The sequence below is a fragment of the Gracilinanus agilis genome, chromosome 1, assembly GCF_016433145.1.
Source record: "Gracilinanus agilis isolate LMUSP501 chromosome 1, AgileGrace, whole genome shotgun sequence".
In the NCBI taxonomy this organism is placed as follows: Eukaryota; Metazoa; Chordata; class Mammalia; order Didelphimorphia; family Didelphidae; genus Gracilinanus; species Gracilinanus agilis.
The window spans coordinates 349,206,824-349,234,278 of NC_058130.1; the positions used below are offsets into that span (position 1 = coordinate 349,206,824).

Below are 27,455 nucleotides of genomic sequence, written 5' to 3' on the forward strand. Positions count from 1 at the left end.
TAAACATGACATTAGAGTGACATATTGGAATTTTTTACACTTTTAAAAATCAATCCTAGCTCATAATTTTTTGTGGCTATTTGAAGAGATTTTAATGACACCATTACATGCCAGTTCTGTTACTGCCTGGTTCCCTTAACAAAATGAATTTACATTAAAAACACATGACTAATTTGGGGGTGAGAAGAATGGAAAAAAAACATTAACCTCTTAAAACAACCATAGCCAAATATTACAAATTACAATATTACAAACAAATCAACATTATGACTCTAATGTCATGCATAACTTTAAAAATAAAGACAAGCTCATCTTAAAAACAAACCCTCTTACCCTAGTAGTGAAATCACTACTGGGTCTATGCCCCCAAAGAGATTAAATAAAGAGGAAAAGGACTCCTATTTTCTACATATATGTAGTCATGTATGTATGAACTCTTTTTGAGGTGACAAAGACTTGGAAACTAAGGGGTTATCCATCAACTAGGAATAGCTAAACAACTTAAGGTATGTGAATATATTGAAATGTTATTTAACTGCAAGAAATGATGAGCAGGACAACCTCAGAAAAAATTTAAGATATACATGAACTGATACAAATAAGGTGAATGGAACCAGGAGAATAATTTACTCAATAACAATAATATTATAAAGACAAACATTTTGAAAATCTGATTAACAGAATGATCCTACAGGATTTATCCCAAAACATCCTGACTTTTTTTCCTCTCAATTTTTTTTAGGTCATGGCCTAAATAACAATTTGTTTTGCTTGAACTATATAAGTTTGTAATTTGAGCTTTGTTTTTCTTTCTTTTTCAATGGGACCTGAGGTGAGCTCTGCAGGGAAGTTTTTATTGATAGAATAATATAAACTTTAATTATACAAAAAGCAAATTTCTAGTAAAAGAGTATAGAGAAAGTAGAATGTCATCTTTTTCCCACCACGGTAAGAAAGCAGAAGAATTTAGCTAGTTAGCATCAGGGATGTAAGAACTAGAAGGGATCCCAGAGAACACCTTTTCCAAACTCTTCATTTTATAGATAAGGAAAGACAGTTCCAGGAAATGAAATGCTCAAGATAATAAATGTCAGTTGTAAAATTTGAACTCAGGTACTTAGACTTCATAGAAGATGCCAGTTCTACTGAACCATGCAGTTTTCCAATATGGGTCAACTAATGATTAGATAAAATAGAAAGGGACTGATTGTGGATCAGAAACTAGAACACACTGTGTCTATAAAAGTGGCAAGAATGAAGAATTAAATGATACAAACTAGACTTTGGTTTAATCCTCCATGAAACATAAAACATGCCCACTTAAAATCCAACAGTTCAGGCCCAGAGACAGGATGTCCAGGGTTCAAATGCGACCTTAGACACTTTCTAACTGCATGATCCTGGGCAAGTAATTTAATTTCCACTGCCTAGCCCTTACCACTCTTCTGCCATGAAACAAATATAGAAGATTGATTCTAAGTAGGGAGGTATAGGTTTTTTTTTTCCCCCAAGTTCACTGCTGAAGACTCAAAAAGGTTTACTATGATAAACTATAGTAATGATATCAGAGAGTGGTCCATGTTAGCCATTATAGCTAAAGAGTTAATCAATCATTTCCAATCCCAAAGAAACAGAAAGTCAAACAATGACAGCAAAAAGATGCTAAAGAGACCCAGATTCCCTATAATAAATTCCTCAGTAACCCAGGTGCTCAATATTATTATTTGTGATTAAAGAATAGAAAAGAATTGTTCATATACTCTATTTCAATCTCAAAATGTGCACACAATGAATTCTCAAAGATGAGATAATATTAGGTTATTCATTCCCATTATTTTCATTTATTTTCTGCCTTCTAGGAGGCTCAGCCATTGTCTTTTGAAACATGTTTCCCCTCAGCTCTACCATTCTTATCTTTTCCATTCACTGTTTATAGTAGATCTCTGAATGCTTAGCTTGTAAGGCAGTCTCAGATATTGCTTGTAGGCAGCAGGGAGTACAACAATCATTTTCTTAAGAGTAATAACTTATCTTTAAGACATATAAAGAATACACTACTTCCAGAAAGCATAATTTCTCCTGATACACCTTAGAAGAAAGAAACTTGACAACAACAAGAGAGTTCTGTAACTTGGCAGCTTTTCTTATCAATTGACAAATGTACATTTCTATTATTACTTGTGACTTATATCAAAGGCTAAACTTAAGGAAGAGCAATTAGCAGATGCATTAAATGAGTTGTTTACATTCCTATTCTCAGAGCTACCAGGCTGTGTGGAAAGATGGGCTGGGGAAGATAGAAAAGAGGATTAGAGTGAAAGAAAACCTTTCTATGAACACCTCTCACCTTGATTAGCCTGTAGTGGATGAGTATTTGCTGATATAGATCCTTAAATTAAGAAACATATGAAATGCAAAGATACTTTCATTTGCTGATAGCCTTGGTAATATAGTTATAAACATTCATAATCATCTACCTTGGGAATGGGTACATAAATAGAAATCCAAATATTGGATCTGTTCTGTGTTTTTACTTAGTGCGGGATTGATCTTCCACTGAAAAACACAAAGTAATCACCTCAGGTTAAAAAACCCAACATAACTACCCCCCTTCCCTTTTGGAGAACAGTAGTCAAACTGATTACATCTGCTTCTGATAGGAGCCCCAGGAATTCATGGTAAAATTCCCCAAAGACTACCCCTCTTCCACAACCTAAAGCCTAGAACAAAACAAACAAAGAAAAGGGAACTTTCTGATCAGGTATTTGTGTTGTGCTGGGGTGTTCATACCCCAAAGAAAATAAGGGGAAGGAAAAGAAGGGAAAAGGAAAGGCAGAAAGGACGTAAAGCTGCCAATTTCTCTCTCAATTGAGAAGCAAAACTTCATAAATTATGTTTAAGGTCTATATGCAGAAATAGTAAGTACAGTAAGAAAGTGAGAAAGGTCCAGACAAATGAATCAAAGAAGACCCCTCTGCACAATGGTCCAATCAATCAAATTCCACCTAATGACCCAATCACTGAACACTAGCCTTCCTGGCCTGATGAAAAGCTGCTGAAACAGCAAGAAAATAAGGACTAAAATCCCACTCTCTCTCTTAATCAGAAAAGCTATTCAGTATGTCTAGAATTACTATTTCTCAACAAGGAGAAAGGTTATGATGGGCAACCCTCTGCTGTTGCTAAAAGGTTACAATGGGTAACCCAAGCCTGCTGCTCAAAGGGATAGCCACACAAGTAGGAGAGATGCTGAGATGGGGAGCAGAGGATGTTTAATAGGCCAGTGCTAGCTGACCTGAAGTTACACTAACAAAGCTGACAGCACTAATCCACCTGACGGGCTTGAATGTCAAGCTCGAGAATGGAAACTCAATTTGGTAGCAAATTGGAATCAGATGTGATGGTAATAAAGTGAGAAAAATGAATGCACTGTGGCTGAGACCTTGGGAGCATTCTCCCTGATGAAGTCTATGAACACTCAGAGGACTCTGAAACTGGAGGCAGAGGATGAGGATGGCCGCTGACCTAATGTATAAGTACCACAACCTGATAAATCTCAGCTCCTTGTACAGAAATGGCCAAACCCTGGTGCCTATGTATTTAGCCTTTAAACTATCTCCAACAACTTGTGGTATCTTTGTTTCATCTTTTCAAAATGTCAGCATTTAATCTGATAAAATATAGTCAAGAACTTAGATAAATAAGCCATAAAGCAACAATTTCATTCAAAAGAATCAAAGCATGTTAACTATTTTATGACAAAAATTGGAGTGAGGAGGAGGGCATAAGGTGCAAAAAGCAAAACTAAGCAGGCTATATTTTTTTTAAAATCCAGCAATTAATGGCTCATTGCTATATAAACCCACTGTAAAGAACTGAAAAAGCTTTATCCCACCCCCCTCAAAGGAAATCATTATCAACACTACTATTTGTTATTTAGATCATCCCAAAGGCAATGGGAAAGGTTGGAATACCTTTGGAAAATTGAATGACACCAGTCTCCCTGAAACAATGGTCCCTATTTTTGAGCACAAAATCCTAGGATGATGTTTTACTATGCTGGATCACAGAATACCAGAGTGCCTTTAGAATTCAAGTTGAGGTTTAAAGAGCAATCATTGGGGAACATGGTGGGCAATCATTGAGGAACATGGTGGGCAAAGGAAGGATTACAATGGAAGACAGAAGAAATGGCAAATGTCTGAGTGGAAAAAGAAGGTGGAAAAGAAGGTCATACAGCAGATGCAAACGATGGCCCAATACTCCACAGGTATCAAATAAAGCCAAGAGTACTAGAAAAGGGGTTTTTGAAATTTTTTATGTCATCAACTCCTCATCCCTTTGGCAGCCTGTTAAAACATTATGCTACTATGGTTTATTGTCTACATTCACAATTGAAGGAAATGTTAAATTTCTGTTTGAGATCAATGAAAAAAATAAGTTTTTTTTTCTCATTCAAGTTTACAGATCCCCTTCCCCCTAAATCATACAGTCCATGGTTAGTCCTAAGTTAAGAATTTCTGATCTAGAAGAAAGCCCCTCATATCATTGGGTGGATTTTCTATGGAGGCTATATGAGGTAGTAGACAACAATTGCTCAGGATGAGTGGGTAAAGACACAGTCTGCATCTCTGGAATATATAGATATTCCAATATAGATACCTTGACAAAATCATGGATGCACTGGAATGTGGACGTAAGATTACTTAGACTAGTGATTCTCAGCATTCCTATAGTTCTGAAAGCCTTATCAGTATTTGATCAGTTTAACTACACTCTCATGTTCTTCTAAAAAAAACTACATAGCAAAATTTTTTTAAATATTTGAGTCCAAATTGTTTTAAAATTGAAAAGCTTTGATTTCCAGGAACACATTAAATTGTTGCAAACATGGCAATGACTAGGATTATGGACCCAAATGAAGGAGTCCCCAGCCTTGGAGAGAATCTTTGACTCTCAAAATATTTAAAATAAAAAAAAAGTCAGGTAGTCTGTTCAAAGTAAATTGGTAGAATAAACTGCCATGCTTTGAATATATAAGCAATTTTCATTATGGTCCTGAAGTAATTTTTATTTATTTCCACTATTTAAAAGTTATGTGTATGCAAACAATAGCATATGGCTCAATGTTTCACACATGTCTGAAGACTCTCTGAGCTATCCATTTTAGTTGATTTATAAGATTATATCTTTGAATGAGCATCCATACAATGCATACCCCAGGACAAATAAAATCCAGAACAGTTCACAGGAGCATAGATTTAGAGATGATGTTGGAGTTTTTCTCAGCTAAATCTGCCCACACCATTTTAGGGATGAGGAAACTGAGGCCCAAAGATTTTACATGATAGCTAGGAACTGTAGGAGGTGGTTTTGAATGGAAGTCTACCTGACATCAAATCCAACATTCTGACCATCATACCAATTATCCTGCAACATTTATTAAATACCAAAATAGACCTATACTCAGTGCTTGCTTTTGGAATGCTATTCATAACCAAATATGGAGTAGCTTTTCTGGGTTCATATACTTACATAGTCCACTAAATCTCATATATAACCATAAACTCAAAATATTTGTGTTCATTAAAAATAACCCATAATAGCTGAGACTGGTTCAGGTTCCACATTTCCACAACAATTTCACACTATCTAATTATCACAAGAAAATATCCCAAACATTCATCTTGTTTGTTTCTTCCTTGTTTAATCAACCCTTGCTCCCAATCACCCAGGCTCTACTCTACTCTGTTTCCCTTGAATCACTGCCTTATGTATCCTATGTTTTCTTGGGAACCAATTATAATCACAGTATGGTGCAAAGAAATGAATCTCAACTTTGGAACCAAGAGAACCTGAATTTGTTTTTCAGCTCTCCCCTAAACTTTCTGTGCAACCCTGGGCAAGTAGTTTATCTTCTGAAGTATCAGTTTCCTCATCTGTAAAATGAAGGGGTTGGATTTGAGCTTCTTCCTTAAATTGATGATCCTATGATTCTTAGAGTGACAGCTCTCATTAAAGACTTTACAGCTTGTAAAGGTCATTTCTCAGAATCCAGGAAGGTGGTTGGAAAGTATATTAACAAACTAAGCTCTCACTAGGACTGGACTCCACTTCTCATTACATGATGGGGTTACCTCCTTCAACATTAGGTGCAATGTGTCTCCAGGACCCCTCCATCTAAAAGTACCTGTGAGGTTTTTAATTTAGCAGCTTGGCTTAGAAAGTACCATGGCAGCCTATATGAGTGTCTTTGTATTCTCCCGATTACGACTTCTTAATTAGTCATTAGTTAGTTGCTTGAGCCAGATATTGACAAGTTACTACACAATATAACTATGGAGCACTCACTGATGACTCTCTTATTTAACAAGCTGATTTGGCTAATGAGCACTTATCGAGTACCTAAATACTCTCATCATTGTACTAAGTGATAGAAGCACCACAAATGAAAATAAATAAGGGGCAGAGAGATTTTAAATCTATTGGAGGAGACAGAACATAGGCACATGAAACAATAGGAGAAAAAAGACAAAGAAATACATGGACAATCCCAAGATAGGCAGTAGGGAGAAAAAAAATCAGTTTTTTTAGAGATAAGTTTAAGCAGGAAAGAATTGAGGGGAAAAAAAACAGCCATAAATCAGAATGGAAGGCAAGAGGGCAAAAGGTAGGCATTTTCAGCAATGCCTTGAGCAAAAAAACCAAGTCACGTGGCAGGAATGGATTAGTTGGGGGACAGGGCGACGCAGAGGGCCACGCTAAGAAATAACAAACAGAGGAGATTGTTATGAGGAAGATGATATTTAAGAGCTTTCTGTCTTAGAAAAGTAAATATTGAAGGTTAGACTGAAGAATTTCGTTTCATGGGCAACTACAACATGCTAATGTTTTGACAGTTAATACACAAAATGATGAAAAATCAATTTCGATTATAAAATAAATCTAAACACAGAACCCTACTTTTGATTTCTCATATGAATGAGGGAAAGTATACTATTTACTAAGTCTACCTTCCAACAAGAGAAAATCTGCTGCAAGGCCCACAGCAGCCTGTTATTTGGGTAATGTTCCCACTTCTAGACACCCAAATCCTTTTCTCCTCTACACCAATACTCCTCCCTCACCATCTCTGAGTCACATGGGAATTGTCAAAAGAGTCTCCAAATTAAACAAAACACTGGCAATTACTTTTAGGGACGAGCTATGTCCACAGATCTTGGCAAGAACTAAGCACATTTCACACATAAATTATTTTAACAGACACCGATTTCATCCGAAACAAGGCCCTGAAAGGTAACACTGAAGCTTTTAAAATAGAGAAAGCATGACAATTCGAATAATCAGCTAACCTCAGATAAATGAACAAGTGAAACATGCTTCCTTTACAGCCAATTACTGTATCCTCTGATTCTTCCTTACATGGTGTGCCCTTGACATTATAAAAAAAATACATAAAACAAACTCAGGAACTAGACCCATTTCCTACAGATTCTATCTGGCAATCCAACTACAGATAGGGGAAATCTCACTGCTTAGTCAAGGTTTTGCTTCCTTCTCTACTAGGCTGATGGTTGAATATCAAGTGAAATGTTAACGATTCCAAGAAATTAATAATACTTCTATTTTACATAAATCACTTTGCTCTTGGTGCCAAGGGAAAAAATGCCTTCCTCACTAATGAAGGACTCGATGTCATTTTAGAGTTCAAGAAAAATAGAATTTGGATAGAATTTTTAAATAATATTTTGTTTTTCCCCAATTACATGTAAAAACAATTTTTAACATTCATTTTAAAAAATTTTAACTTAAAATTCTATCCCTCCTACCCTCCCTTCCTTCCCACACTCTTTCACCCCTTCCCCTTGCCTGAGACAGTAAGTAATCAGATGTATTTTTTACATATGCAATCATGTAAAATAATTTTACATATTAGTCATTTTGTAGAACAGATCTCAAACAAAAAAAAGAAAAAATAAGAAAGAGAAATATAGTATATTTTAGTCTACATTCAAATGCCATCGGTTCTCTCTTTGAAGGCAGATGATTTAAAATTTTAAAGGTCTTATTACTCTACAGGAGGAAAAGAGGCAAAACCAGACAACACACAAGGGAATCAACTGATCTCTCAAATCAAAATATTGTACTGAAATCATATAGACTGTAATACACAGCCTAATTCACTGAAGGTAATTGGGGATGGGAAAGGGAATAAGCATTTATATAGAGCCTCCTATGGGCCAGGAACTGTACTCAGTGTTTTTACAAATATTATCTCATTTGATCCTTATAATAACACTGGAAAGTAGTTGCTATTATTATTTGTACTTCGCAGTTGTGGAAAGTGAGGCAACTAGAGGTGAAGTGAAGTATCTGAGGCTGAATATGAATTCAGCTCTTCCTAACTTTAGGCCCAAACTCTTTTCACTGCAACACTATATATGTCTAACCCAACAGTAACAGAGTTTAATTTAGAAATATATAACATAACCTTTAAAGACCAGGTATAAATGACTATGCTTGGAGAAAGAGAGTATTTAGTACCCTGGATTTCCTTTTCTCCAAGCAAAAAAAGCTACAGACTGTGCTGGTTAAATATGTCTCAATTATACCTTCAATTAATACATATTCTTGCTCTAGCAAAACTTTCAAGATTTATTGATCCATTACCTCAACAAGAATTTAGAAGACCTGCTGTAAGGCTCAAACACCAAAAACTTAAGTCTCCATCATCTCAAGCTCACAGTCTACTAAGAGGAAACAACATGTACAGAGATATGTGTATACAAAATATAATCCAAATAAATCAAAAATAATTTGGGAGGGGAAAGGAAGGCACTAATTCTACAACTGTGGGAACTAAGAATGACCTTCTGTAGGAAGTGATATTTCAGCTGAACCTTGACAGGCACAAAAAACTTCCAAGATGTGCAAGTGTCAGCCTATGGTACAGAGACATGGAGAAAAGAAACAGACCATGATATAATGAACCAGCTTTCCCATAACATTATGCCCCCAAATGGGAGTATTATGAGATCTGGAAAGACAAGACACCAAGAAGGGCTTTAAATATCACATAGAATAGTCTTTATTTTATCCTTGAAGCAAAAAGGAGCAATAGACACTTACTGAGTGTCAGTGTCCTCATCAGACCAATCCCTTAAAAATATCAATTTATGAGCATGGAAGAATTAAGATGACAGATGAGAGAGAGGAGACAGAACATCCAATTCAGAAGTCTTTTGCATTAGTTCAGAGTAGAAAGGATGAGGATAAGGACCTGAGGCAATCTGGTTGCTACATGAATGGAGAGAAAAAGATGGATGTGAGAGATGCCATGAGAGTAGAATCAACAAGACTTGGCCACTGATTGGAGGGGATAATAGGGAAGGGAGAATGGAAAGTGAAAAACCAGAGATGATTTCCATCTTGGGAAGCTAGGTTATTAGGAATACGGTTTTATCTTTGAGAAAAAGAGGGAAGGTAGGCTATGAGATGGGTTTGAGAGTTGGTAAGGAGAGAGATGAATAAAAGGCATTGAAGAAAGCCTCCTTGAAGTAGCTGGCTGTGGAATTAAGGCTGGCCATGAAGAACATTGGTAATAAAAAGGAATAAATGGTCCAAATTAAGTAGGAATCTACAAAATTGTCAGATAGCTTTTCTAAGCTTTATTATATCCAAAAGGGTTGGGGACTTGGTAGGAAGTCCTAACATTGCCTTGATTCAGGCTAAAATATCATTATGGATTTATCAGCTATACCAAAGGTGAAATAAGCAATTGTCGTTTCATCATATAGGTGAAAATCATTCTAACAACCTTCATAACTCCTAGAAAAAGTCAACAACCATTCTCTTCTGAAGAAGAGAAGGCAACGACTATGAATATGGGCATAATAGCTGCCATCAGGGAGCGATGCCTGCAAAGAATACAAAAATGAAAAAAAAAAGCAATAAACTCAAGAAGCCTACATTCTACTCAAGGACACAATATTTAAATAATTAACTAAGTACAAGATAAGTTGCATTTTACCTTATATTATAATTATTTTTATGGTTTTTTTCCCCCTTGGAAGACACTACATTTCATAAGGTTAAGGATTATCTTATTTTAATATAGATTTCTATATTTGTGTGCATATGTGTCTTTGTATGTATCTGTGTATATACATATGTGTATATACATATTGTTTTTAGATTTACAAAGGACATCTTACACATATTATTTCATTTGATCCTTAAAACAAGCCTCCAAGGTGGGTCCCATTTTTTTTTAACTGTCACAGGTTCGATCTTAGATTCTGTCTCAGAATTAGTAGTTTGTATCGGTTCCAAGGCAGAAGAGTCATAAGAAGTAGGCCATGGGGATTAAGTCACACAGCTAGGCAGTGTCTGAGATCAAATTTGGACCCAGGCCCTCCCATCTCTAAGCTTGGCTCTGAATCCACTGGGCCACCTACCTGCCCCCTTAACATTCCCATCTTATAGAAAAGGATATGTACACAGGGGAAGGGTGACTCCATTAGTCAATCAACTAAGAACGTTAGAGGTAAGTTTAGAAGGTCTTTCCTGACTCCAAAGCCAACACTATCCCACTACCTTAAGAAAGACTTTCCCATTAGTGCAAGGGGTTCAAACGGAGATAGATTTTGTAGGTTTAATCATCTCTGAAGTATTTAAGATAAATTCAAAGCATTTAGTGTTTGCAAAACTCAGGTAATTATGGACAAGTTTGTTCTCAGTTCAAATGTAGTCTTATTATTTGATTTATTATAGGTCAAATAATCATGTGAAACTGATTGATAAATACATCTATCAACTCAGCTATCATATTTCTAGTTATTTGATGAAGACTATGACCTACAACAAAGCTTGGCTATGGAAAAAAGGCTCCATTACACAGCTGTGACCCACAAGACGACATGCAATTCTTTTAGTTCTTCTATCCATTACCAGCAAATTATAGTAAATTCAAAATATTGATTCATACACCCCTATAGAGGGAAAAAGTTACCATCGACTTTTATTGCTTATTGCAGGGTCCAATTCCCTAGAATCGATAAAAGCTACAATGTTCATAAGCTTCTTAAAAGATGGTTAATATAGTAGATATGAGGCACCTTTCAGAGTCACTGTGAATTGGTACTATTTTTCAACAAGAACAGCTGCCCACATCTCAAATTTACAGAAGCCTGATGTGATCTTAGAATCTTCTCATTACCCAGGAGAACGCCCTGGAAATGAAATGAATAAATACCAATGACTCCAAGTTAAAAGAAAACATCAACCACTGGGAAGGAAATAGAATATATTCTATGCTAGATCTCAGTGAGCCAACAAACTTTCACCCCAACATACCAGTAAGTTACAGGGATCTAACCTGTCATCAGTGGTAGAGAGAAGATAATTTTGGAAAGGGTTATTTAACCCAGGGTCCTAATCCTAACATTTAAATATTATCTATAGTTGGGGTTCCTTTGGTAGGGCAGGGAAAGAGAGGGGCATCTTTGGCAGTTTAGTGAAGCTGTTCTTTTTTAAAATTTTTCATATCTTATTTTTCTCAATTACATGTAAAACAATTTTTAACATTCATTTTCTAAAATTTAGAGTTCCAAATTTCTCTCTCTCTCAGATGGTAAGCAATTTGATAGAGATTATAAATGTGATATCATGTGGAAGAAGACACATATCCAAATTTTTTTAAAATGAAGAAAATAAAGTGAAAAATAGTATGCTTCAATCTGTATTCACACTCCATCAGTTCTTTCTCTGGAGGTGGATAACATTTTTCATCATAAGTCCTTCAGAATTACCTTGGTTCATTGTATTACTAAGAATAAATAAGTCATGGTGGAACCCTTCTAACAATAATGTTTTTAAACAAATAAAATAAAAGATAAAGGATGGGGGCAGTTGGCGATACTTAAAATTAATTCTAAGACAGAAGGTAAGGGTTAAAAAGAGAGATAGAGAAAGAAGAAATTACCATGTAAGGGCTAGGTAGGTGGCTCAATGGATAAAGAACCAGACCTATATAGATGGGAGGTCTTGCATTCAAATTTGGCTTGAGGCACTACCTATCTGTATGATCCTGGGCAATTACCTAGCCTTTACCACTTTTCTATCTTGGAACAGATACTTAGTAATGATTCTAAGACAGAAGTGTTTTTTTTTTAAAGACAAAGGATAATAAAGAAATCTAATTATGCTGAAATATAGCTGTCAAGTTCATAGATCCCAGGTTAATACTCCCTAGTCTACAGAATTCTTAAAACAGGTCAGTTTGCCAACAAACTATGAGTCAACTGCTTGCATATTAAAGAATTAATGTCCCCCTTGTAAACAAATTAGGAAGACAGCAGTTCTACTAAACTAGATTCAATGGGAATTTATATATTTAGTACAAAGAGAAAGAAATTATACATGCAAATCCAGAAGGAAGAAAATCAACAAATTCTACTTATCAGTGATTCTGAATTCCTCCAGTTTAGCAGATCCGTCATTCTGATTTACTAAGCACGTCCTCTACTTGTTGCAATGGTCACTTCTGAAAGGCTTATTTCAGCACAGAAATTTATTAGTGAATTACCTCATGGGGCTCCTAAAATGTGTTATGAAGCCAATACCCTAAAGTCTACTTACTTCTGGGCATTTCTATCCATCTAAATGCAAAATAACTAAATTAGGGAACACACTTTAAAATGTACATATAAAAAAGTATGAGGGCAAAAAGAGATTAATGACATACAGATTAAAATAATCAATAATGCGAACTAGATTCTCTACCAGGGCTAAGATTTATCACAATGAAGTAAACAAATGAAAGAAGCAGTTGGCATGTAGATGATGTTTTACTCAGTATTCAATGGCCCCTGCCATATGGAACTGTGAAGAATCTAAAGAGGATAAGAAGAGAATTTATCAATTGACAAAATTCTCTCCTACTGCTCTTTGAAACTAATGCTCTTTCTAGGAAAAGTTCCCAAGAGAATTCAGCTTTCAGATTCACACTTCTTGTATTGTCGCTGGTATTTAGTGGCATTATTTTTGGTAATGATGAATGTTCTATTGGGGAGAGAGACTGGGTCTCCCTCTCTCACCCAAGGTGGTCTCTCAAGGGACTAATTCCCCTGCTGATCTGTATGGAAGCTTTGACCTATTCTATTTCTGACCTGGGGCAGTTTGTCCCTCCTTAGGTAGCCTATTGTGTCTGTTGGTCATGTCCAACTCTTTGAGATCCCATCTGAGGTATTCTTGGTAAACATACTGGAGTGGTTTGCCATTTCTTCTCCTGCTCATTTTGCAGATAAGGAAACTGAGGCAAACAAGATTCTAGGGTCACACACCTGAATGGCTTAGCTCACTGCAGCTCAAAACTCTTTACTTAAATCCAGCAGCCTTAGCTTCCAGCAGGAATTATAGATGTGAGTCACTATACTCAATGCATTGCATATTCTTAATATTGTAAAGGGAATAATCACTACTCAATTAGATACAACCCAAAGAGATGCACAAGTGACCGGTCATAAAAACCAGTACCAATAACTCATTTCTATGCATTAGAGTTCTTATCAAAGAAGAGAACTGCTGCATGTAATAGCTTAGAAAATAATGAAATCCTTCTTTAATTAGTATCATATTCTAAGGGAAATAGGAAAGTTCTACAGAACATTCATTATGATTTGGCAATTTGTTTTCTCTTTTACATATTTAAGAAGATCGTACAGTCTTTGTTAATGGCTTTGAAGAGAACTAAAGAGACTTGGAGCTTAATGACATCATATTTGTGACAGTTAATTAACAGAAAACATTTCAATTTTCTGAGACTTCTCTTTGAGCTTCAAAAGCAGAAGTAAGCTTTGGGTTTTTAATTGCCTCTTTCTGAAGTCTAAATTCTATTCTCAAAACAAATCCTTATGATTTCTCAGCATATGTTTCTTGATAGTAGTACAAGTTTAAAATCTGAGACCCCTTAAAAGGTCAGAAATAGATCTCTTATTACTTGGTAGTTAAAAATATAAACTGATCTTCGGGAAAAAAAATTAGTTCTCATCCCCATCACTTAGGTCTCCTGCTTCCTTAAGGGTACAAGATTACTTGGATCTGATATTAATAATGATGAACTCTGACAAGTCACGAGTCCTTTATTTAATAACAAAAGCTAGGCCAGAACCAGAGGGAGAGAGATTTTTAGAATTTAAACTCAGCCTCAGATACTTACTAACTTGGGCAGTCATTTGATCTGTTTGCCTCAGTTACCTCATCTGTAAAATGAGGTTAATAATAGCAACTGACTCCCAGGGTTGCTGAAAAAATGAAATGAAATGACATATACAAGACAATGAATCTGTGAAAGTCAGAAGACTTGCTTTAAAGTCAAAGTCCTAACATGTACCAGTTAAATGAACTTGGCTATATTACTTGACCTTGACCTTAGTTTTGTCATCTATCAGATGGGTATCTTAATACTTGAATGATCAAGCCTCTAGGGTTTTGGTGAAACGAAGCATAATGTTTTCTATATAAAGAAGAGATTGTGACATAGTAGAAGGAAAACTGATTTTTTTTGGGGGGGGGTTTATAGGTGCAGGATTCAAATCCTAATTCTGCTACTATCTATATGACTTTAGGCAAGTCATTTCCCTGCTTTCTGCCTCAGTTTCTTCATCTGTAAAAATATTGAGATGATGAAAGAGGCATAGATTTAAAATGAGAAAAAAACTTCAAAGGCTACCTAGAACAACCCCATCATTTCATAGAAAAGGAAACTGAGGTCCTGAGAAGTTGTATGACTTGTCCGTGGGCACAGAGGTCATAAGTATCAGAAGCAGGCTTCAAACTCAAATCCACTGACCCCAGATCCAATATTTTTTTTCTGCTGTACTATACTGGCTACTATGAGCTGATAGAAATAAATGAGGCAATATAAGTAAAGCACTTTGAAAATCTTAGAGTACAATGTTAGCCCCTGTTATCGTTATAGAAATGTGTTCTACCATTGTCCTCCTCCTCATCTTCCTTATTATCTCTGAGGTCCCTCCTAGCTCTAAATCCATGATCCTGTGCCTGCATGTAAGGTGCCATAGTGGATACAACAATGAAGAGGAGAGGCTATACTCTCATGAAATTCAAAGTCTGGTATAGGGACAAAAGACCTACAAACACAACTATATAAATCATGCTAGAATGTGAAAGTATAATGAGAGAGACAAAGAGAAGAGCTATGAAAGAAGCCAGGAAATCTAATAAGGCAAGGAAACATTAACAATTCAATTAAGCTCAATAACTCTGTATTAAGCATTTGTGTTTGACCCAGGCAATATAGGGACAAAAAGGGGCATCTTTGCTAACAGAGAGTTCCTGGTACAGGGCATGACACATACAAGTAAATAAAAACAAAGCGGGTGAAGGGATGATGCTCTAAGGAATTATCGAGCTGCTCAATGCGCTTTTTTCTATAGTGATTTAAGCTTGAAAAGCACTTTGCTTACAATAACTCCCAAAGGACAGTAATGCAAGTATTATTGCCTTTATTTCACAAAGGAGACATAGGTAGGCAAAGTAGAGAAAAAGCTGCCTTCAGAGTCAGACTGAAGAGCAGCCTTCAAATGTAAGTTAAAATTCTGCTTCACACTCACACCCACATATGCACATCCACCCCCCCCCAAACCTTCTCCTTCCCTTCATGTGTGTGTGTCTCTCTGTGTCTCTGTGTCTCTGTGTCTGTGTCTGTGTCTGTCTCTCTCTTTCACTCTCCTCCTATTCTTCCCCCTCCCAGCTATGTAATTCTGGGCAAATCCCTTAATGGCTCAGTATCTCAAGCAACTGGAGAAGATTTTGAAGCTTCAAGTTTGGTTGGCAGGTCAATATTGGCACTATTATCAGAAGCAAGGAGATTAGTTGGAAGCGGACAATTACTTTGGCTATATTAAATTCTAGATGTCTAACAGAAAGTTAAGAATGTGCATCTGAAACTTGGGGGAAGGGGTTAAGGGCAGGGAGATAAAGACTGGAAATTTGGGCATTATTGTTACACAGGTGACATAACACAAATTCAACATCTGCCATACTTCAGACCTAGCTATCACTAATAGCTGTTCCAGCTTCACTTTAATTAGGAATTTCCTCTCTTTGACCACAATCTGCTGCCTTTTACTCATCCTATTTCTTTGATCCTACTGAACCTATTCTTTGCTGTCGTTTTAACTTCTAGGTCCTCAGCCCCTCATTTTTTGAACATTAGTTACCTTTCTACCCAGTCTGAGTCCTTTAAATGGTGGTGTCAATGATCCTGTCTCCAGCAACTTAGGATTTCTCTCTCCATTTTCATTTCTGCTGTGACCATCTCATCAGTCCCCAGTTTTCTGGAAACTTCACCGTCTCCTTTTCTTTTGTCACAATTTGGGGCTATCAAGCCCATCAAGGTTTAAATACTGGATGACTTTATACTTGAACCAAGAGGTAATGTGGTGCTGATGGAGGTGAGAGAGACAGAGAGAGGCAGAGAGAGAGAGAGAGACAGAGAGACAGAGAGAGAATGTGTGTGTGTAAGTAACATAGTCAGAATATTCTTTGAAAAAAATTAAGTTTGCATCTGAGTAGAAGATGCATTAAAGTAGGAGGGAGACTAATTAAAATTATTTTGTTGGGACAACTGTAAAAACACAGTGGATTGTGAGCCAGTCCCAGAGAAGGGAGGTCCTGGGTTTATATCTGAACTCAGATACTTCTTATAGATTTTTGACCTTGGGCAAGTTACTTAAACCCCATTGCCTAGCCCTTACTGCCCTTATGTCTTAGAACCAATACATAGGATTGATTTTTAAGATGGAAGGCAAGGACTATTAGGTCTATATCCCAAAGAGATCATGAAAAAGGGGAAAAGACCTACTTATACAAAAATATTCATAGCAGTTCTTTTTGTAGTGACAAAGAATTGGAAATTGGGGGGATTTCCATTAATTGGGGAATGGCTGGACAAATTGTGGTATAAATTAGTGATAGAATACTACTGTGCTATAAGAAGTGATAAGCAAGGTGATTTCAGAAAAAGCTGGAAAGATCTGCAGGAACTGATGCAGGGTGAAATAAGCAGAAATGGAAAAACATTGTACACAGTTATAGCAATATTATATAATGGTCAACTATGAAAACTTGGCTACTCTCAACAATGCAATGATCTGGGACAATCCTGAAAAACTTAGGATAGGGAATACTATCCTGCCTCCAAAGAAAGAACTGTTGAGTTGGATGGATGTAGATCAAGGCATATTAACTTTCAGATCAGTGTATTTATGTTGTCATTCTGGGGGTTTGGTTATATGTGAGTATGCTCTTAAAACAATGATCAATATAAAAGTATGTTGTACAGATAATTTTTATTGAAAATAAATGCAAATAAATTTTTAAAAATAAATTTTAAAAGCTAAAAAAGAAAAAAATTAGAAGATGGAAGACAAGGTTTTTTTTAAAGTCTATTGCAAGAATATAGAAAAGGGACAAATAAGGGCCTAAACTAGTGCTATGGCCACATAAGGGACATATGTATTTATATCTATATCCATATCTATATATCTAGGTATATATATGTATATCTGTATCTATATTTGTAACTATATATGCATATATATATATATATTACACAGAGACATAGACATGGACATACACACACACACACACACACACACACACACACACACACAAAAGGTATTTTTTAAGTTAGAAATGACCAGATTCATCAATAGACTGGATATGTGGGGTGACTGAGAATAAAAAGTCAAGGAAGATATCAAAGTTACTGGCATGAGTGACTGGGAAGATGATAATATCCTCAATAGAATAAGGAAGTTTGGAAAGGGAGAGGTTTGGTGGTAAAGATAATAAGTTCTGTTTTAGACATAATGAGTGGTAGGTGCCTACTGGCCATCCAGTTCAAGATGTCCAAAATGTAATTGGAGTTCCAATGACATAGCTGAGCAGGGAGACAGGGGCTGGATTTACAAATCTGGGAATCATCTGAATAAAGATGTTTACTGAACCTGGGGGTGATGATGAGAGATAATCAAGTGAAATTGTACTTAAGCAAAAAAGAGGCCCTGGACCAAGATAAAAGAAACAAGGCAGGAGTAGGGAACAGGATACTGAAAATAAACTGCAAAGGTGAGTGAGGATTGTTTACACAAGAAGAAAGAGAACTAGGAGGCAGTAGTGTCAGGAAAACCCAGAGAAAAGAAGATATCCAAGAAGAAAAGGCAATCAACAAGATCTAATTCTGCAGAAAGGTCCAGGGACAGTCAGGACTAAGTAAAGTTCATTAGGTGGGGAAATTAAGAGAATATTGGTAATTTTGTAGAGAGCAATTTGAGATGAATTATGAGGTTAGAAGCCAGATTATAGAGTACTCAGAAAAAAAGTGAGAGGAAAGGAAGTGAGGGCACTAACTATGTGCTTTCTTAAAGGGTTTAGGCAGAAAAAAGGAGAAGAGATGTAAAATAATAACAAGTGGGGATTGTCAGATCAGATCAGAGTTTTTTTTAAGTAGAGAAAATTAATGGGCAGATTTGTCAGTAGCTAGGAACAAACTGGTAAATAGAGTGAAAGAAGAATAAAATGGGAAGATCATGGTGGTGGAGCAGTTTGCTGGAGAAGTCAGGACAGGATGGGATCAAGGGCATGTGCACAGGGGTTTGCCAAGGCAAGAAGGGTCAAACTTTCATCTGAGATTAAAGTGAAGAAGATAGGAAGGAGTATTTTGGAGTTATGTGGTAAGAGGTGAAAGCAGAACTCTCTCCATAAGGCCCATTTTTCTCCATGAAATACAAGGAAAGTTTCTCAATTGGAGAAGGTACACATACAAACTCATCCTTGTGGAACTGATTAAGATGAGGTAGAACCAAAGTTGCATTTTTTTAACTTAAACTTCTCTCAGTGATTTAGAGGATTTTCTCATAGTTATTAACATTTTGCATTTCTTCTTTTGAAAACTGCCTATTCATACTCTTTGACCACATACCTATTGGGGATTGTATGCTCTTTTTAAAGGAACAACCATTAAAATATAACTAAAACATAATAAATCTCTCCTGAAATCAATTGCTTACACAGATGCCTTTAAGATCACCCAGGCTAAGCACACTGACATGTCCTTAATATTCATCCACAAAACTGATAGAAATGTGAAGGTTTTTAAATTCTAAGAGAGTATAAATTATTCATCTCCATAACAAGAAGCTATATCTATAAAAATCCTCAGTGCATCAATGGTCAGATGGAAAATAGTAATAAATTTAAATATTCTCTCAGCCTACTTAGGTTAACTCAGACTCCACACTCTTTCAACTTCATTATTGATAGCTTTGGTTGTTATCCAAATGAACTCTGCTACTTTACTACTAAGTCAAAACGGGTTACTTGGACAGTAGCAATTACCATTAATAAATCATGAAGGCCATCTCTTAATCAGAACTAAACTCACTTAAAAGGCAAGATTCCACATTTACCAGCACGAGAGCTATAAATATTGGCATAAACTCGAAATATTCTAAAACTCTTTTGGCTTATTTTAAATGCCTCTTGGATGGGAGGACGGGGCAGCATTTCACAGGGATTTCAATAAAATGTAGAAGAAAAGTCGCTTGCTGCAACCAGAAATAAAATATTTGTTTTTCCATTTACTCTGTTTGCCTTATGTATTTTTTCTTAGTCTACCTTTCATCAATAAATAACAATGTTGCTTTAACTAAAAAGTGTAGCAAATTCTGATTGAATTTTCCACTTCAAAGTACACAAAATCATTTCATCTAACATGCTGTGTTAGAAAATCTATGCTCTATTCTGACCTCCTGTTGCAGTCTATTTCAAGTACTGGTGATGTACCGTATCACTGCATGGCTGGTGGAGTAGAGTAAACATATTGACTGAAAAATGTTTTTGAAAAACCCTTATTCCACATAGATCCTGGCTACTGTCAAAAATCACATAAATGTTCAAGTTTGTCTGTGTAGGAGCATGACAGAATGCTAGAAGTCCCTGAAACAAATAACACAGCTGCTCACATTTCTCTTTCTGAACAAATAAATGCTTCTATACTCCCACCCCAGTTTTTATGAAAGAAGAGACAGAGAGTTTGGGGAAGCTATGAGGTGCAGTGGATAGAACACAGGACCTGGAGTCATGGAGACAAGTTCAAATTCAGACTCAGATATGAGCTGTATGAACCTGGGCAAGTCACTTAACCTTCATTTGCCTCAGTTCTTCATCTGTCAAATGGTGATGCACTTGCAAAGGAAATGGCAAACATTCCAATATCTTTGTCATAAAATAATACATGGGAAAGTCCATGGAGTCAAAAAGAGTGATATGACTGAACAACTGAACAAAACAGGAAGAGAGTAAATTCAGATACAAAAAGAGTTAAGCTATAGATAAGTTAAGGGGGGAAAGTAATTAATAATTTCTATATGCAGGGCAAAAATAGAATTTAGCCAAATTTTTCTTTTTTAGAAATATAGGACAACTTTACTTGCAGTGAAAGAATGCTTCAAAGGTTGGTAATATGTTGACCTTTCCTTCCAACTGCAGTCTAGCTAACTAGCTGTCCTTTTTCATTTGGGGAATGTAATGGCTGACCTCATCCCTGGAATGCAGATGGTTTAGCTATATTCATTAACTATCTTGTCTCTTTAAATCTAACAAGCAATAACTTTCTTATAATAACTCCTGGGATAAATTATAATGATGATAATGATGAATATGTAATAATAATAACTAACATTTATATAAAACTTTAAGGTTCATTAAGCACTTTTCAAAATTATCCTTTTTTATCTTAATAATAATACCTACCTCCCAACATTGTTATCATCATCCTTATTTTGCAGAAAAGGAAACTGGGGCAGAGGTTAAGGGACTTGCCTAGGGTCATAGAGCAAACAAGTGTGAGGCAGGATTTGAACTCAAGTCTTCCTCCCTCTAAGCCCAGAATTTTATCCACTATTCTATTTTTCAACACAGAATTATGGGATATGTTCCACCTCAAAGAATCACCCCCATTTAACTTAGTTTACAAGTAGACCCCAGAGGAGGAGGAGCCAAGATAGAGGAGAAGGTAAATGGACCCATCTAATCCCTACCAAATTACCCTTCAAAAAACTATGATATAATGCCTCAGAATACATGATAGAGCAGCATAACCCCCCAAAAGATGGGATGAAATAATTTCAGTCCAAAACAACTTAGAAGTTCAGATTTTGGGATCTAGTGGACTGGGATGGAGGTGGAGTACAAAGCAACACATTAGGGCAGGCTCCACCACATCATCTGGTTTTGGGCACAGCTAAAGCAACAGTAAAGGCTTCCAAGCTTTCAGACAAGATAGTAAGAGGTGCCAGACAACTGGTCAGAAAGAGACTAAAAAGACCTCTTCACTGGCTCTGGAGGCAAGACTCTTGATGCATTTCCCTTCAGGAAAGCAGCCCTGAGGCAAGGATTCAGGATGAGAAGGAGCACTAGCACACACCAACATTTATGGCCACAGAGGAGCAAGGGACCCTGGTCACAGTTCCAAGGGGGAAAAGAGTGCTGGGGGTTATGCACAGACCAGGACATAGGTCAGGAGAGTATTAAACATACCTCTTCTTGCATCATACCACCTTGGAAGAACTGAAAAGTTAGAGATCCCCAAAGCTAGCTCTGAAGGCAGCTGCACAAAGGATCTAAAGCTTGGAATAGTGCTGCCTTTGCTGCAGCTATAGAGCCCAATTTTAACAGTTCTTTTAAATTGAAGGAAAAGAAAAAGGCTGGAAAATGAGCAAACAACAGAAAAAGAAACAATATAGAAAGGTTGTTTTTCATGATGGGGAAGATCAAAACACAAACACAGAAGAAGACAATACAACCAATACTGTTGCATCCAAAACCTCCAAGAAAAATATGAATTGTTCTCAAACCTAAAAAGAATTAACGAAAGAGCCCCAAAATGATTTTAAAAATCAAATAAGAGAGGTACAAGAAAAAGTGGAAAAAGAAAATGAAAGTGATACAGGAAATTTGTGAAAAAAGTCAACAGCTTGGTTATGGAGGCACGAAAAATACTGAAGAAATTAATATCTTTAAAAAAAAAACAGAATAGGCCAATTGGTAAAGGAGATGCAAAAATCCAATGAAGAAAAGAACTATTTAAAAAGTAGAATTGGTCAAATGGAAAAGGATATACAAAATCCACTGAAGAAAGAACTTCTTAAAAGTCAGAATTGGCCATATAGAAAAAGAGGTAAACAAATTCATTGAGGAAAAGAACTCTTTACAAAGTAGAACTAGCCAAATGGAAAAGGAGGTACAAAAGCTCACTCAAGAAAATTATTTATGTCTTAAAAATCAGAATTGGGTAAGTAGAAGCTAATAACTCTATGAGGTATTAAGAAACAATCAAAGTCAAAAGAATGAAAAAAAATAGAAAATCAAATGACCTGGAAAAGAAAACCAGGAGAGATAATCTAAGAATTATTGGACTACCTGAAAGTTATAATTTTTAAAAAGAGTTTAGGCATTATCTTGCAAGAAATTATCAAGAAAAACTTCCCCAATATCCTAGAACCAGAAGAAAAAATAGAAATTGGAAGAACCATCAATCACCTCCTGAAAGAGATCCCAAAAAAATGCTCTAAATTACTATTAGAGAAATGCAAATTAAAACAACTCTGTGGTACCACCCCACATCTAGCAGATTGGCTATTTTGACAGAAAAGAAAAATGACAGAACTTGGAGGGGATATGGGAAAATTGAGATATTAATAAACTGTTGGGGGAGTTATGAACTAATTCAACCATTCTGGAGAGTAGTTTAGACCTATCCCCAAAAGGCTATAAAACAGTACATACCCTTTGATCGAGGAATACTATTGCTAGGTTTGTATCCCAAAGAGTTAAAAAAATAAAAAGGGGAAAGACCTATAGTTACAAAAATATTTAAAGCTGCTCATTTGTGGGAGCAAAGAATTGGAAAGTGAGGGGATACCCATTAATTGGGAGGTGGTTGGGTAAGGTATAGTATGAAATTGTAATGGAATACTATTGTGCTATAAGAAATGACAAGCAGGAGGAGCTCAGGAAAACCTGGAAAAACTTACATGAACTGAAGCAGAGTGAAGTAAGCAGAACCAGGAAAGAACTGTACACAGTGACAGCAATACTGTATAATGAAGACTGGGAATAATATAGCTATTCTCAGCAATACGAAATGATCCAAAACTATCCCAAAAGACTAATGGTAAAAAAATGCTATCTGCTTCCAGAGAAAAAGAATTGAAAAAGTCTGAATCTAGACCAAAGCAAATTTTTTTTCACTTGAATTTCCTTCCACAAAAGGATTAGCATGGGAAAATTGTTACATGCTTGCACATGTAAAATCTATATGAGATCCAGGGCACCCAGGTGGCTCAGCAGATTGGGAGCCAGGCTCAGAAATGGGAGGTCCTGGGTTCAAATCTGGTCTCAGATACTTTCCAGTAGTGTGACCCTGGAAAAGTCACTTAACCTACATTGCCTAACTCTTGCCATTTCTAAGATAGAAGGTAAGGGTTTAAAAAAATTAATATGAATTTGCTTAGGCTTACCATCTCAATGGAGAAGAAAGGGTGGGGAGGGAGGAAAAGAATTCAAGACTCAATATTATTTGAAAAATGTTGAAAACAATTTTTACATATAATTAGGGAAAAATAAAAGAAAATTTAAAAAGAAAAAAGAAGACCCAAGAACAAGTAAATTGCAAAAATAACCACTTGGGAGATATCACTACATCTGAGATGCCTCATAGAATTTAAAGATTATCAGAAAGCAAAGGAATAGAAGGGTGATGACACTATGTAAATTGACAAACCCATCAAAATCAATTAATTATATCCCTAAATTAAATAATGTCTGGATCACATCTTTATATGAAATTTGTGTTTCCTTATGTCAAAATCCAATAATCTTTCCATTGTGCCACAATTACGCTGCCTCTTGATCACCCCATGTCCACCGAAAACAAGAATTAATGATTAGCTCAACCACTTCCTAGCTGTGTGACCCTGGGCAAGTCACTTGACCCCCATTGCCTACCCTTACTACTCTTCTGCCTTGGAGCCAATACACAGTATTGACTCCAAGACGGAAGGTTAAGGGCTTAAAAAAAAAAAAGAATTAATGATGAGTAGAAAGCATTAGTTTCTCCCTTTAACTTCCTGTGATCTGGAGAAAGCAAGAGTTGATGATCAAAAAAAAAGGTCCTAGAATGAGATCGTTATTTTCCCAAATTCTCAGCATGGAACATAATTTTAAAACACTGGATTGGGAGTAAAGAGCCTTAAAAGCTCAGTATGAATCATGCTCTTCTATTTGCCACCTGTGTGACTTTGAACAAATCACTTAACTATTCCAGAACTCAGTTTCCTCACCTGTAAAAATGAGGGGTCTTCAATAGGTAAAAGCTAAGTTCTTTAAAGTTCTAAAAATCTAAAAAAAATCTTTTTTTCCTATTGCTTGGTAGGCTGTGAGTCTCTAGAATATATTTTCTGAAATGTGATAAAATGGCCATAAATTATTTCACGAACAACAATATAACATGATGTACTCAATTGGATCTGTTAAATCGTCAAATTTCGTGTTCTCTTGGCACCTTAAGACAAAGACAGAAGAAACTCCTAGAGAGAATAGTTTCAGTGGTGCGCTCTAAGTCCACTCAGACCCCTGGGTAACTTCATTACTCTAAAGTTAACTGAGGCACGATAGGTGAAAAGTTCCCACTGTCAAAATCCATAGGAATTGCCTTAGTTCAAAACCATTGGTCTTTCTACCCCACTCATGTGCCTAGTATAAAAAAGAGCTTCACTTGAACCCTTTATGGGGCTTCATCTAGATCAGACCATCTGACCCCAACCAGGGGCATTTAGGTCATATAGTGGAGAGGGAGCCAGACTTGGAATCAGGAAGTCCTGGGTTCCATCTAGCCTCAGACACTTCCTACCTGTGTGACCCTATGCAAGTCACTTAACCCCCTTTGCCTAGCCCTTACCATTTTTCTGCCTTAGAATCAATACATAGTGTGAAGTCTAAGACAGAAGGAAGGGTTTAAAAACAAACAAAAAAAAAGACAAACATTTATTGTTATTGCTTTTCCAAGTTCCTCTACTGTTACATATTTCAGACTGCTCATGCCCACTCTCCACCTCTCCAATGCTCTCTGTAATCTCTATTTTTAATTCTTCACAAACCAGTGTATCTTAGTTCTCATTTTCAAACAGCAACACTAGTATAACAATATCAACATTAAAAGGGGAAATATTAAAATACTACCTAATGATACCTACTCTACAATTACTATGTAAAATGAGACTAAGACTAAAAACAAAAATGTGATCCTTGGTTGCCAAAGATGCTCAAGGTTAGGTTGTGCACCATTCTAGTACCTCCAGATGCTGCTTATTACACATTTCATATCTTTTTTTCCTCAATATGTTCTGTATTTACTTTTCTGTGTTCATATTTTCTTCTTCCTGTCACAAGTAAAATATAAGTTCTTTAAAGTCAGAGATTATCTTAATTTTATCTTGGATATACTCAGTACTTAGTCAATGCTTCCTGAATGAATGATAAAAGTTTAAGAATATTTTAATATCAGGTAGAAAGAAATTAGCAAGTTGACTTTTTGTACATTTTCCCTGAATGCTTTATAAGGAGATAGTTTAATGAAAATGTTCTTCTTATGATGAAATAGTTTACATGTTGAATCTTGAGTTTGAACTATCACAAAATGGCCATGGAAAGACAGAGGTCTGGACACTAAGGTAACATTAAATACATGGACATCACCTTTCACAACAATATTGTGCTAAGAACAAAGAGGATGGGTAATATGTGCTGTGATTTGACAATCTTTTCTTGCTTACTTCACAAAAATGTTACAGTCTATCCCATAAGGAACCTCTGAAGACATAGGTCACACAGACAAATCTCTTGTGAGCTTTTTTGATTGAGCACTCTGAGGATTTGGTCAAATGCATAAAATCACATTAATTAAATAGTTTTTTAATCCAAGACTCTGTAATACATGAGAAAGATAAACTCAGCAAATGGAGAATGCTACTACTTTCATGTATTATTAGAGCATCTGGTACTCTGTCAGGACTACTCAATTGCCAAGCAACAAGAGTGGCCTCAATTATCTCTTTTCAAGGTATTCCCAGCTTCCTTTTCCCTACTTGGGAATTTCCTGATATAGAGAAATATCTTCTCCTTGATTTCCCTTGGTCAGGACAAAGTAAAGAAACCTATTAAAAGCACACTCAAAAAAAAAACAGGTAAAAAAAGGCTTTATTGAAACTACCTAGAAATGCTGCAGATATACACTGTCTCAGAAAACATTTTAAAAGGATGGCCCTGGATTGAATCTGAAGAGTATGGAAAGGGACCCACAGACACAGGAAGGATTTGGAGTCCAGGAGGTTACTAGGTTTAAAATCACAGAACTGATGGATGTTTATTACCTCTATGAACCTAGGGAAAGTCATGACATCTCAGAGACTGTTTCCTCAGCTTTAAAATGGGGATAATAATACACTATTCATTTCAGAAAACTATCTCAAGGAAAGGCCTTTGTAAATCTTAAAGACATTATGGAAAGAGGTGTTATTATCATACTCTAGTCTAAACATTCAATTAACACATAAGGGAACCAAAATGAAATCGGTGAAAATTAAATCACGTCCAAAATTCCAAAGCTCATTTGTGGTAAGATCAGCACTAAAACTCAAGGTTTCCTGATCTGAAGCCTAGTGCTCCTGCATAGTTCTTGGGAAAAATTAAATTAGGTTCTAGAATCTCTATGGAGTTTCAAGTTTTCATAGTTTGCGTGTGTGTATAATTTATTAAATAACTATATTTCATATAATAGATACTTTAACAGTATATATACTACTATATTATTTATAAATACAAAATTTAATAATTGATATATTAGTATATATTTACCAAATGTTATAAATATCACATATCTATATATTACATATTTTTATATATTAAGATAAATATGTATTTTAAATTTTATTTCAGGGTGAGGGTAGAGGGAGCAGTGCTGATGGTGAGTGATAGGGAAAATGATAGGGAAAACTACAGAAAACAGAAAAACCTTCTCAGCTACATGTGCCCATTAAACTAGGTTATCAATATTCTTTCACTGAATAGATGGATAGGACTTGGAGCTTATCAAATCTAGCTTTCTAATTCACAACGTCTTTATGAATGTTCATCGATAAACAACAGGGTGAATTTTCTTCCCCTCTTTTTTCAAATTAGCATTTATTTCTCTCCCATTTCCTCTCCTGAGTTCTTGGCACACAAATCTTTAGTAGTCAGCTATGATAAAAAGGGCAATTAGGTAGCTCAGTGGATCAAGTACCAGGCCTGGAGTCAAGAAGCCTTGA

The 27,455-nt window shown here is 36.0% G+C and overlaps 1 protein-coding gene across 3 annotated transcripts in view; it reads right to left on the reverse strand.

The window, feature by feature from the left end:
* Nucleotides 1–27,455, reverse strand: part of MAST4 (microtubule associated serine/threonine kinase family member 4) — a 797,816-nt gene that overhangs the window by 361,842 nt on the left and 408,519 nt on the right. The window lies entirely within an intron of this gene.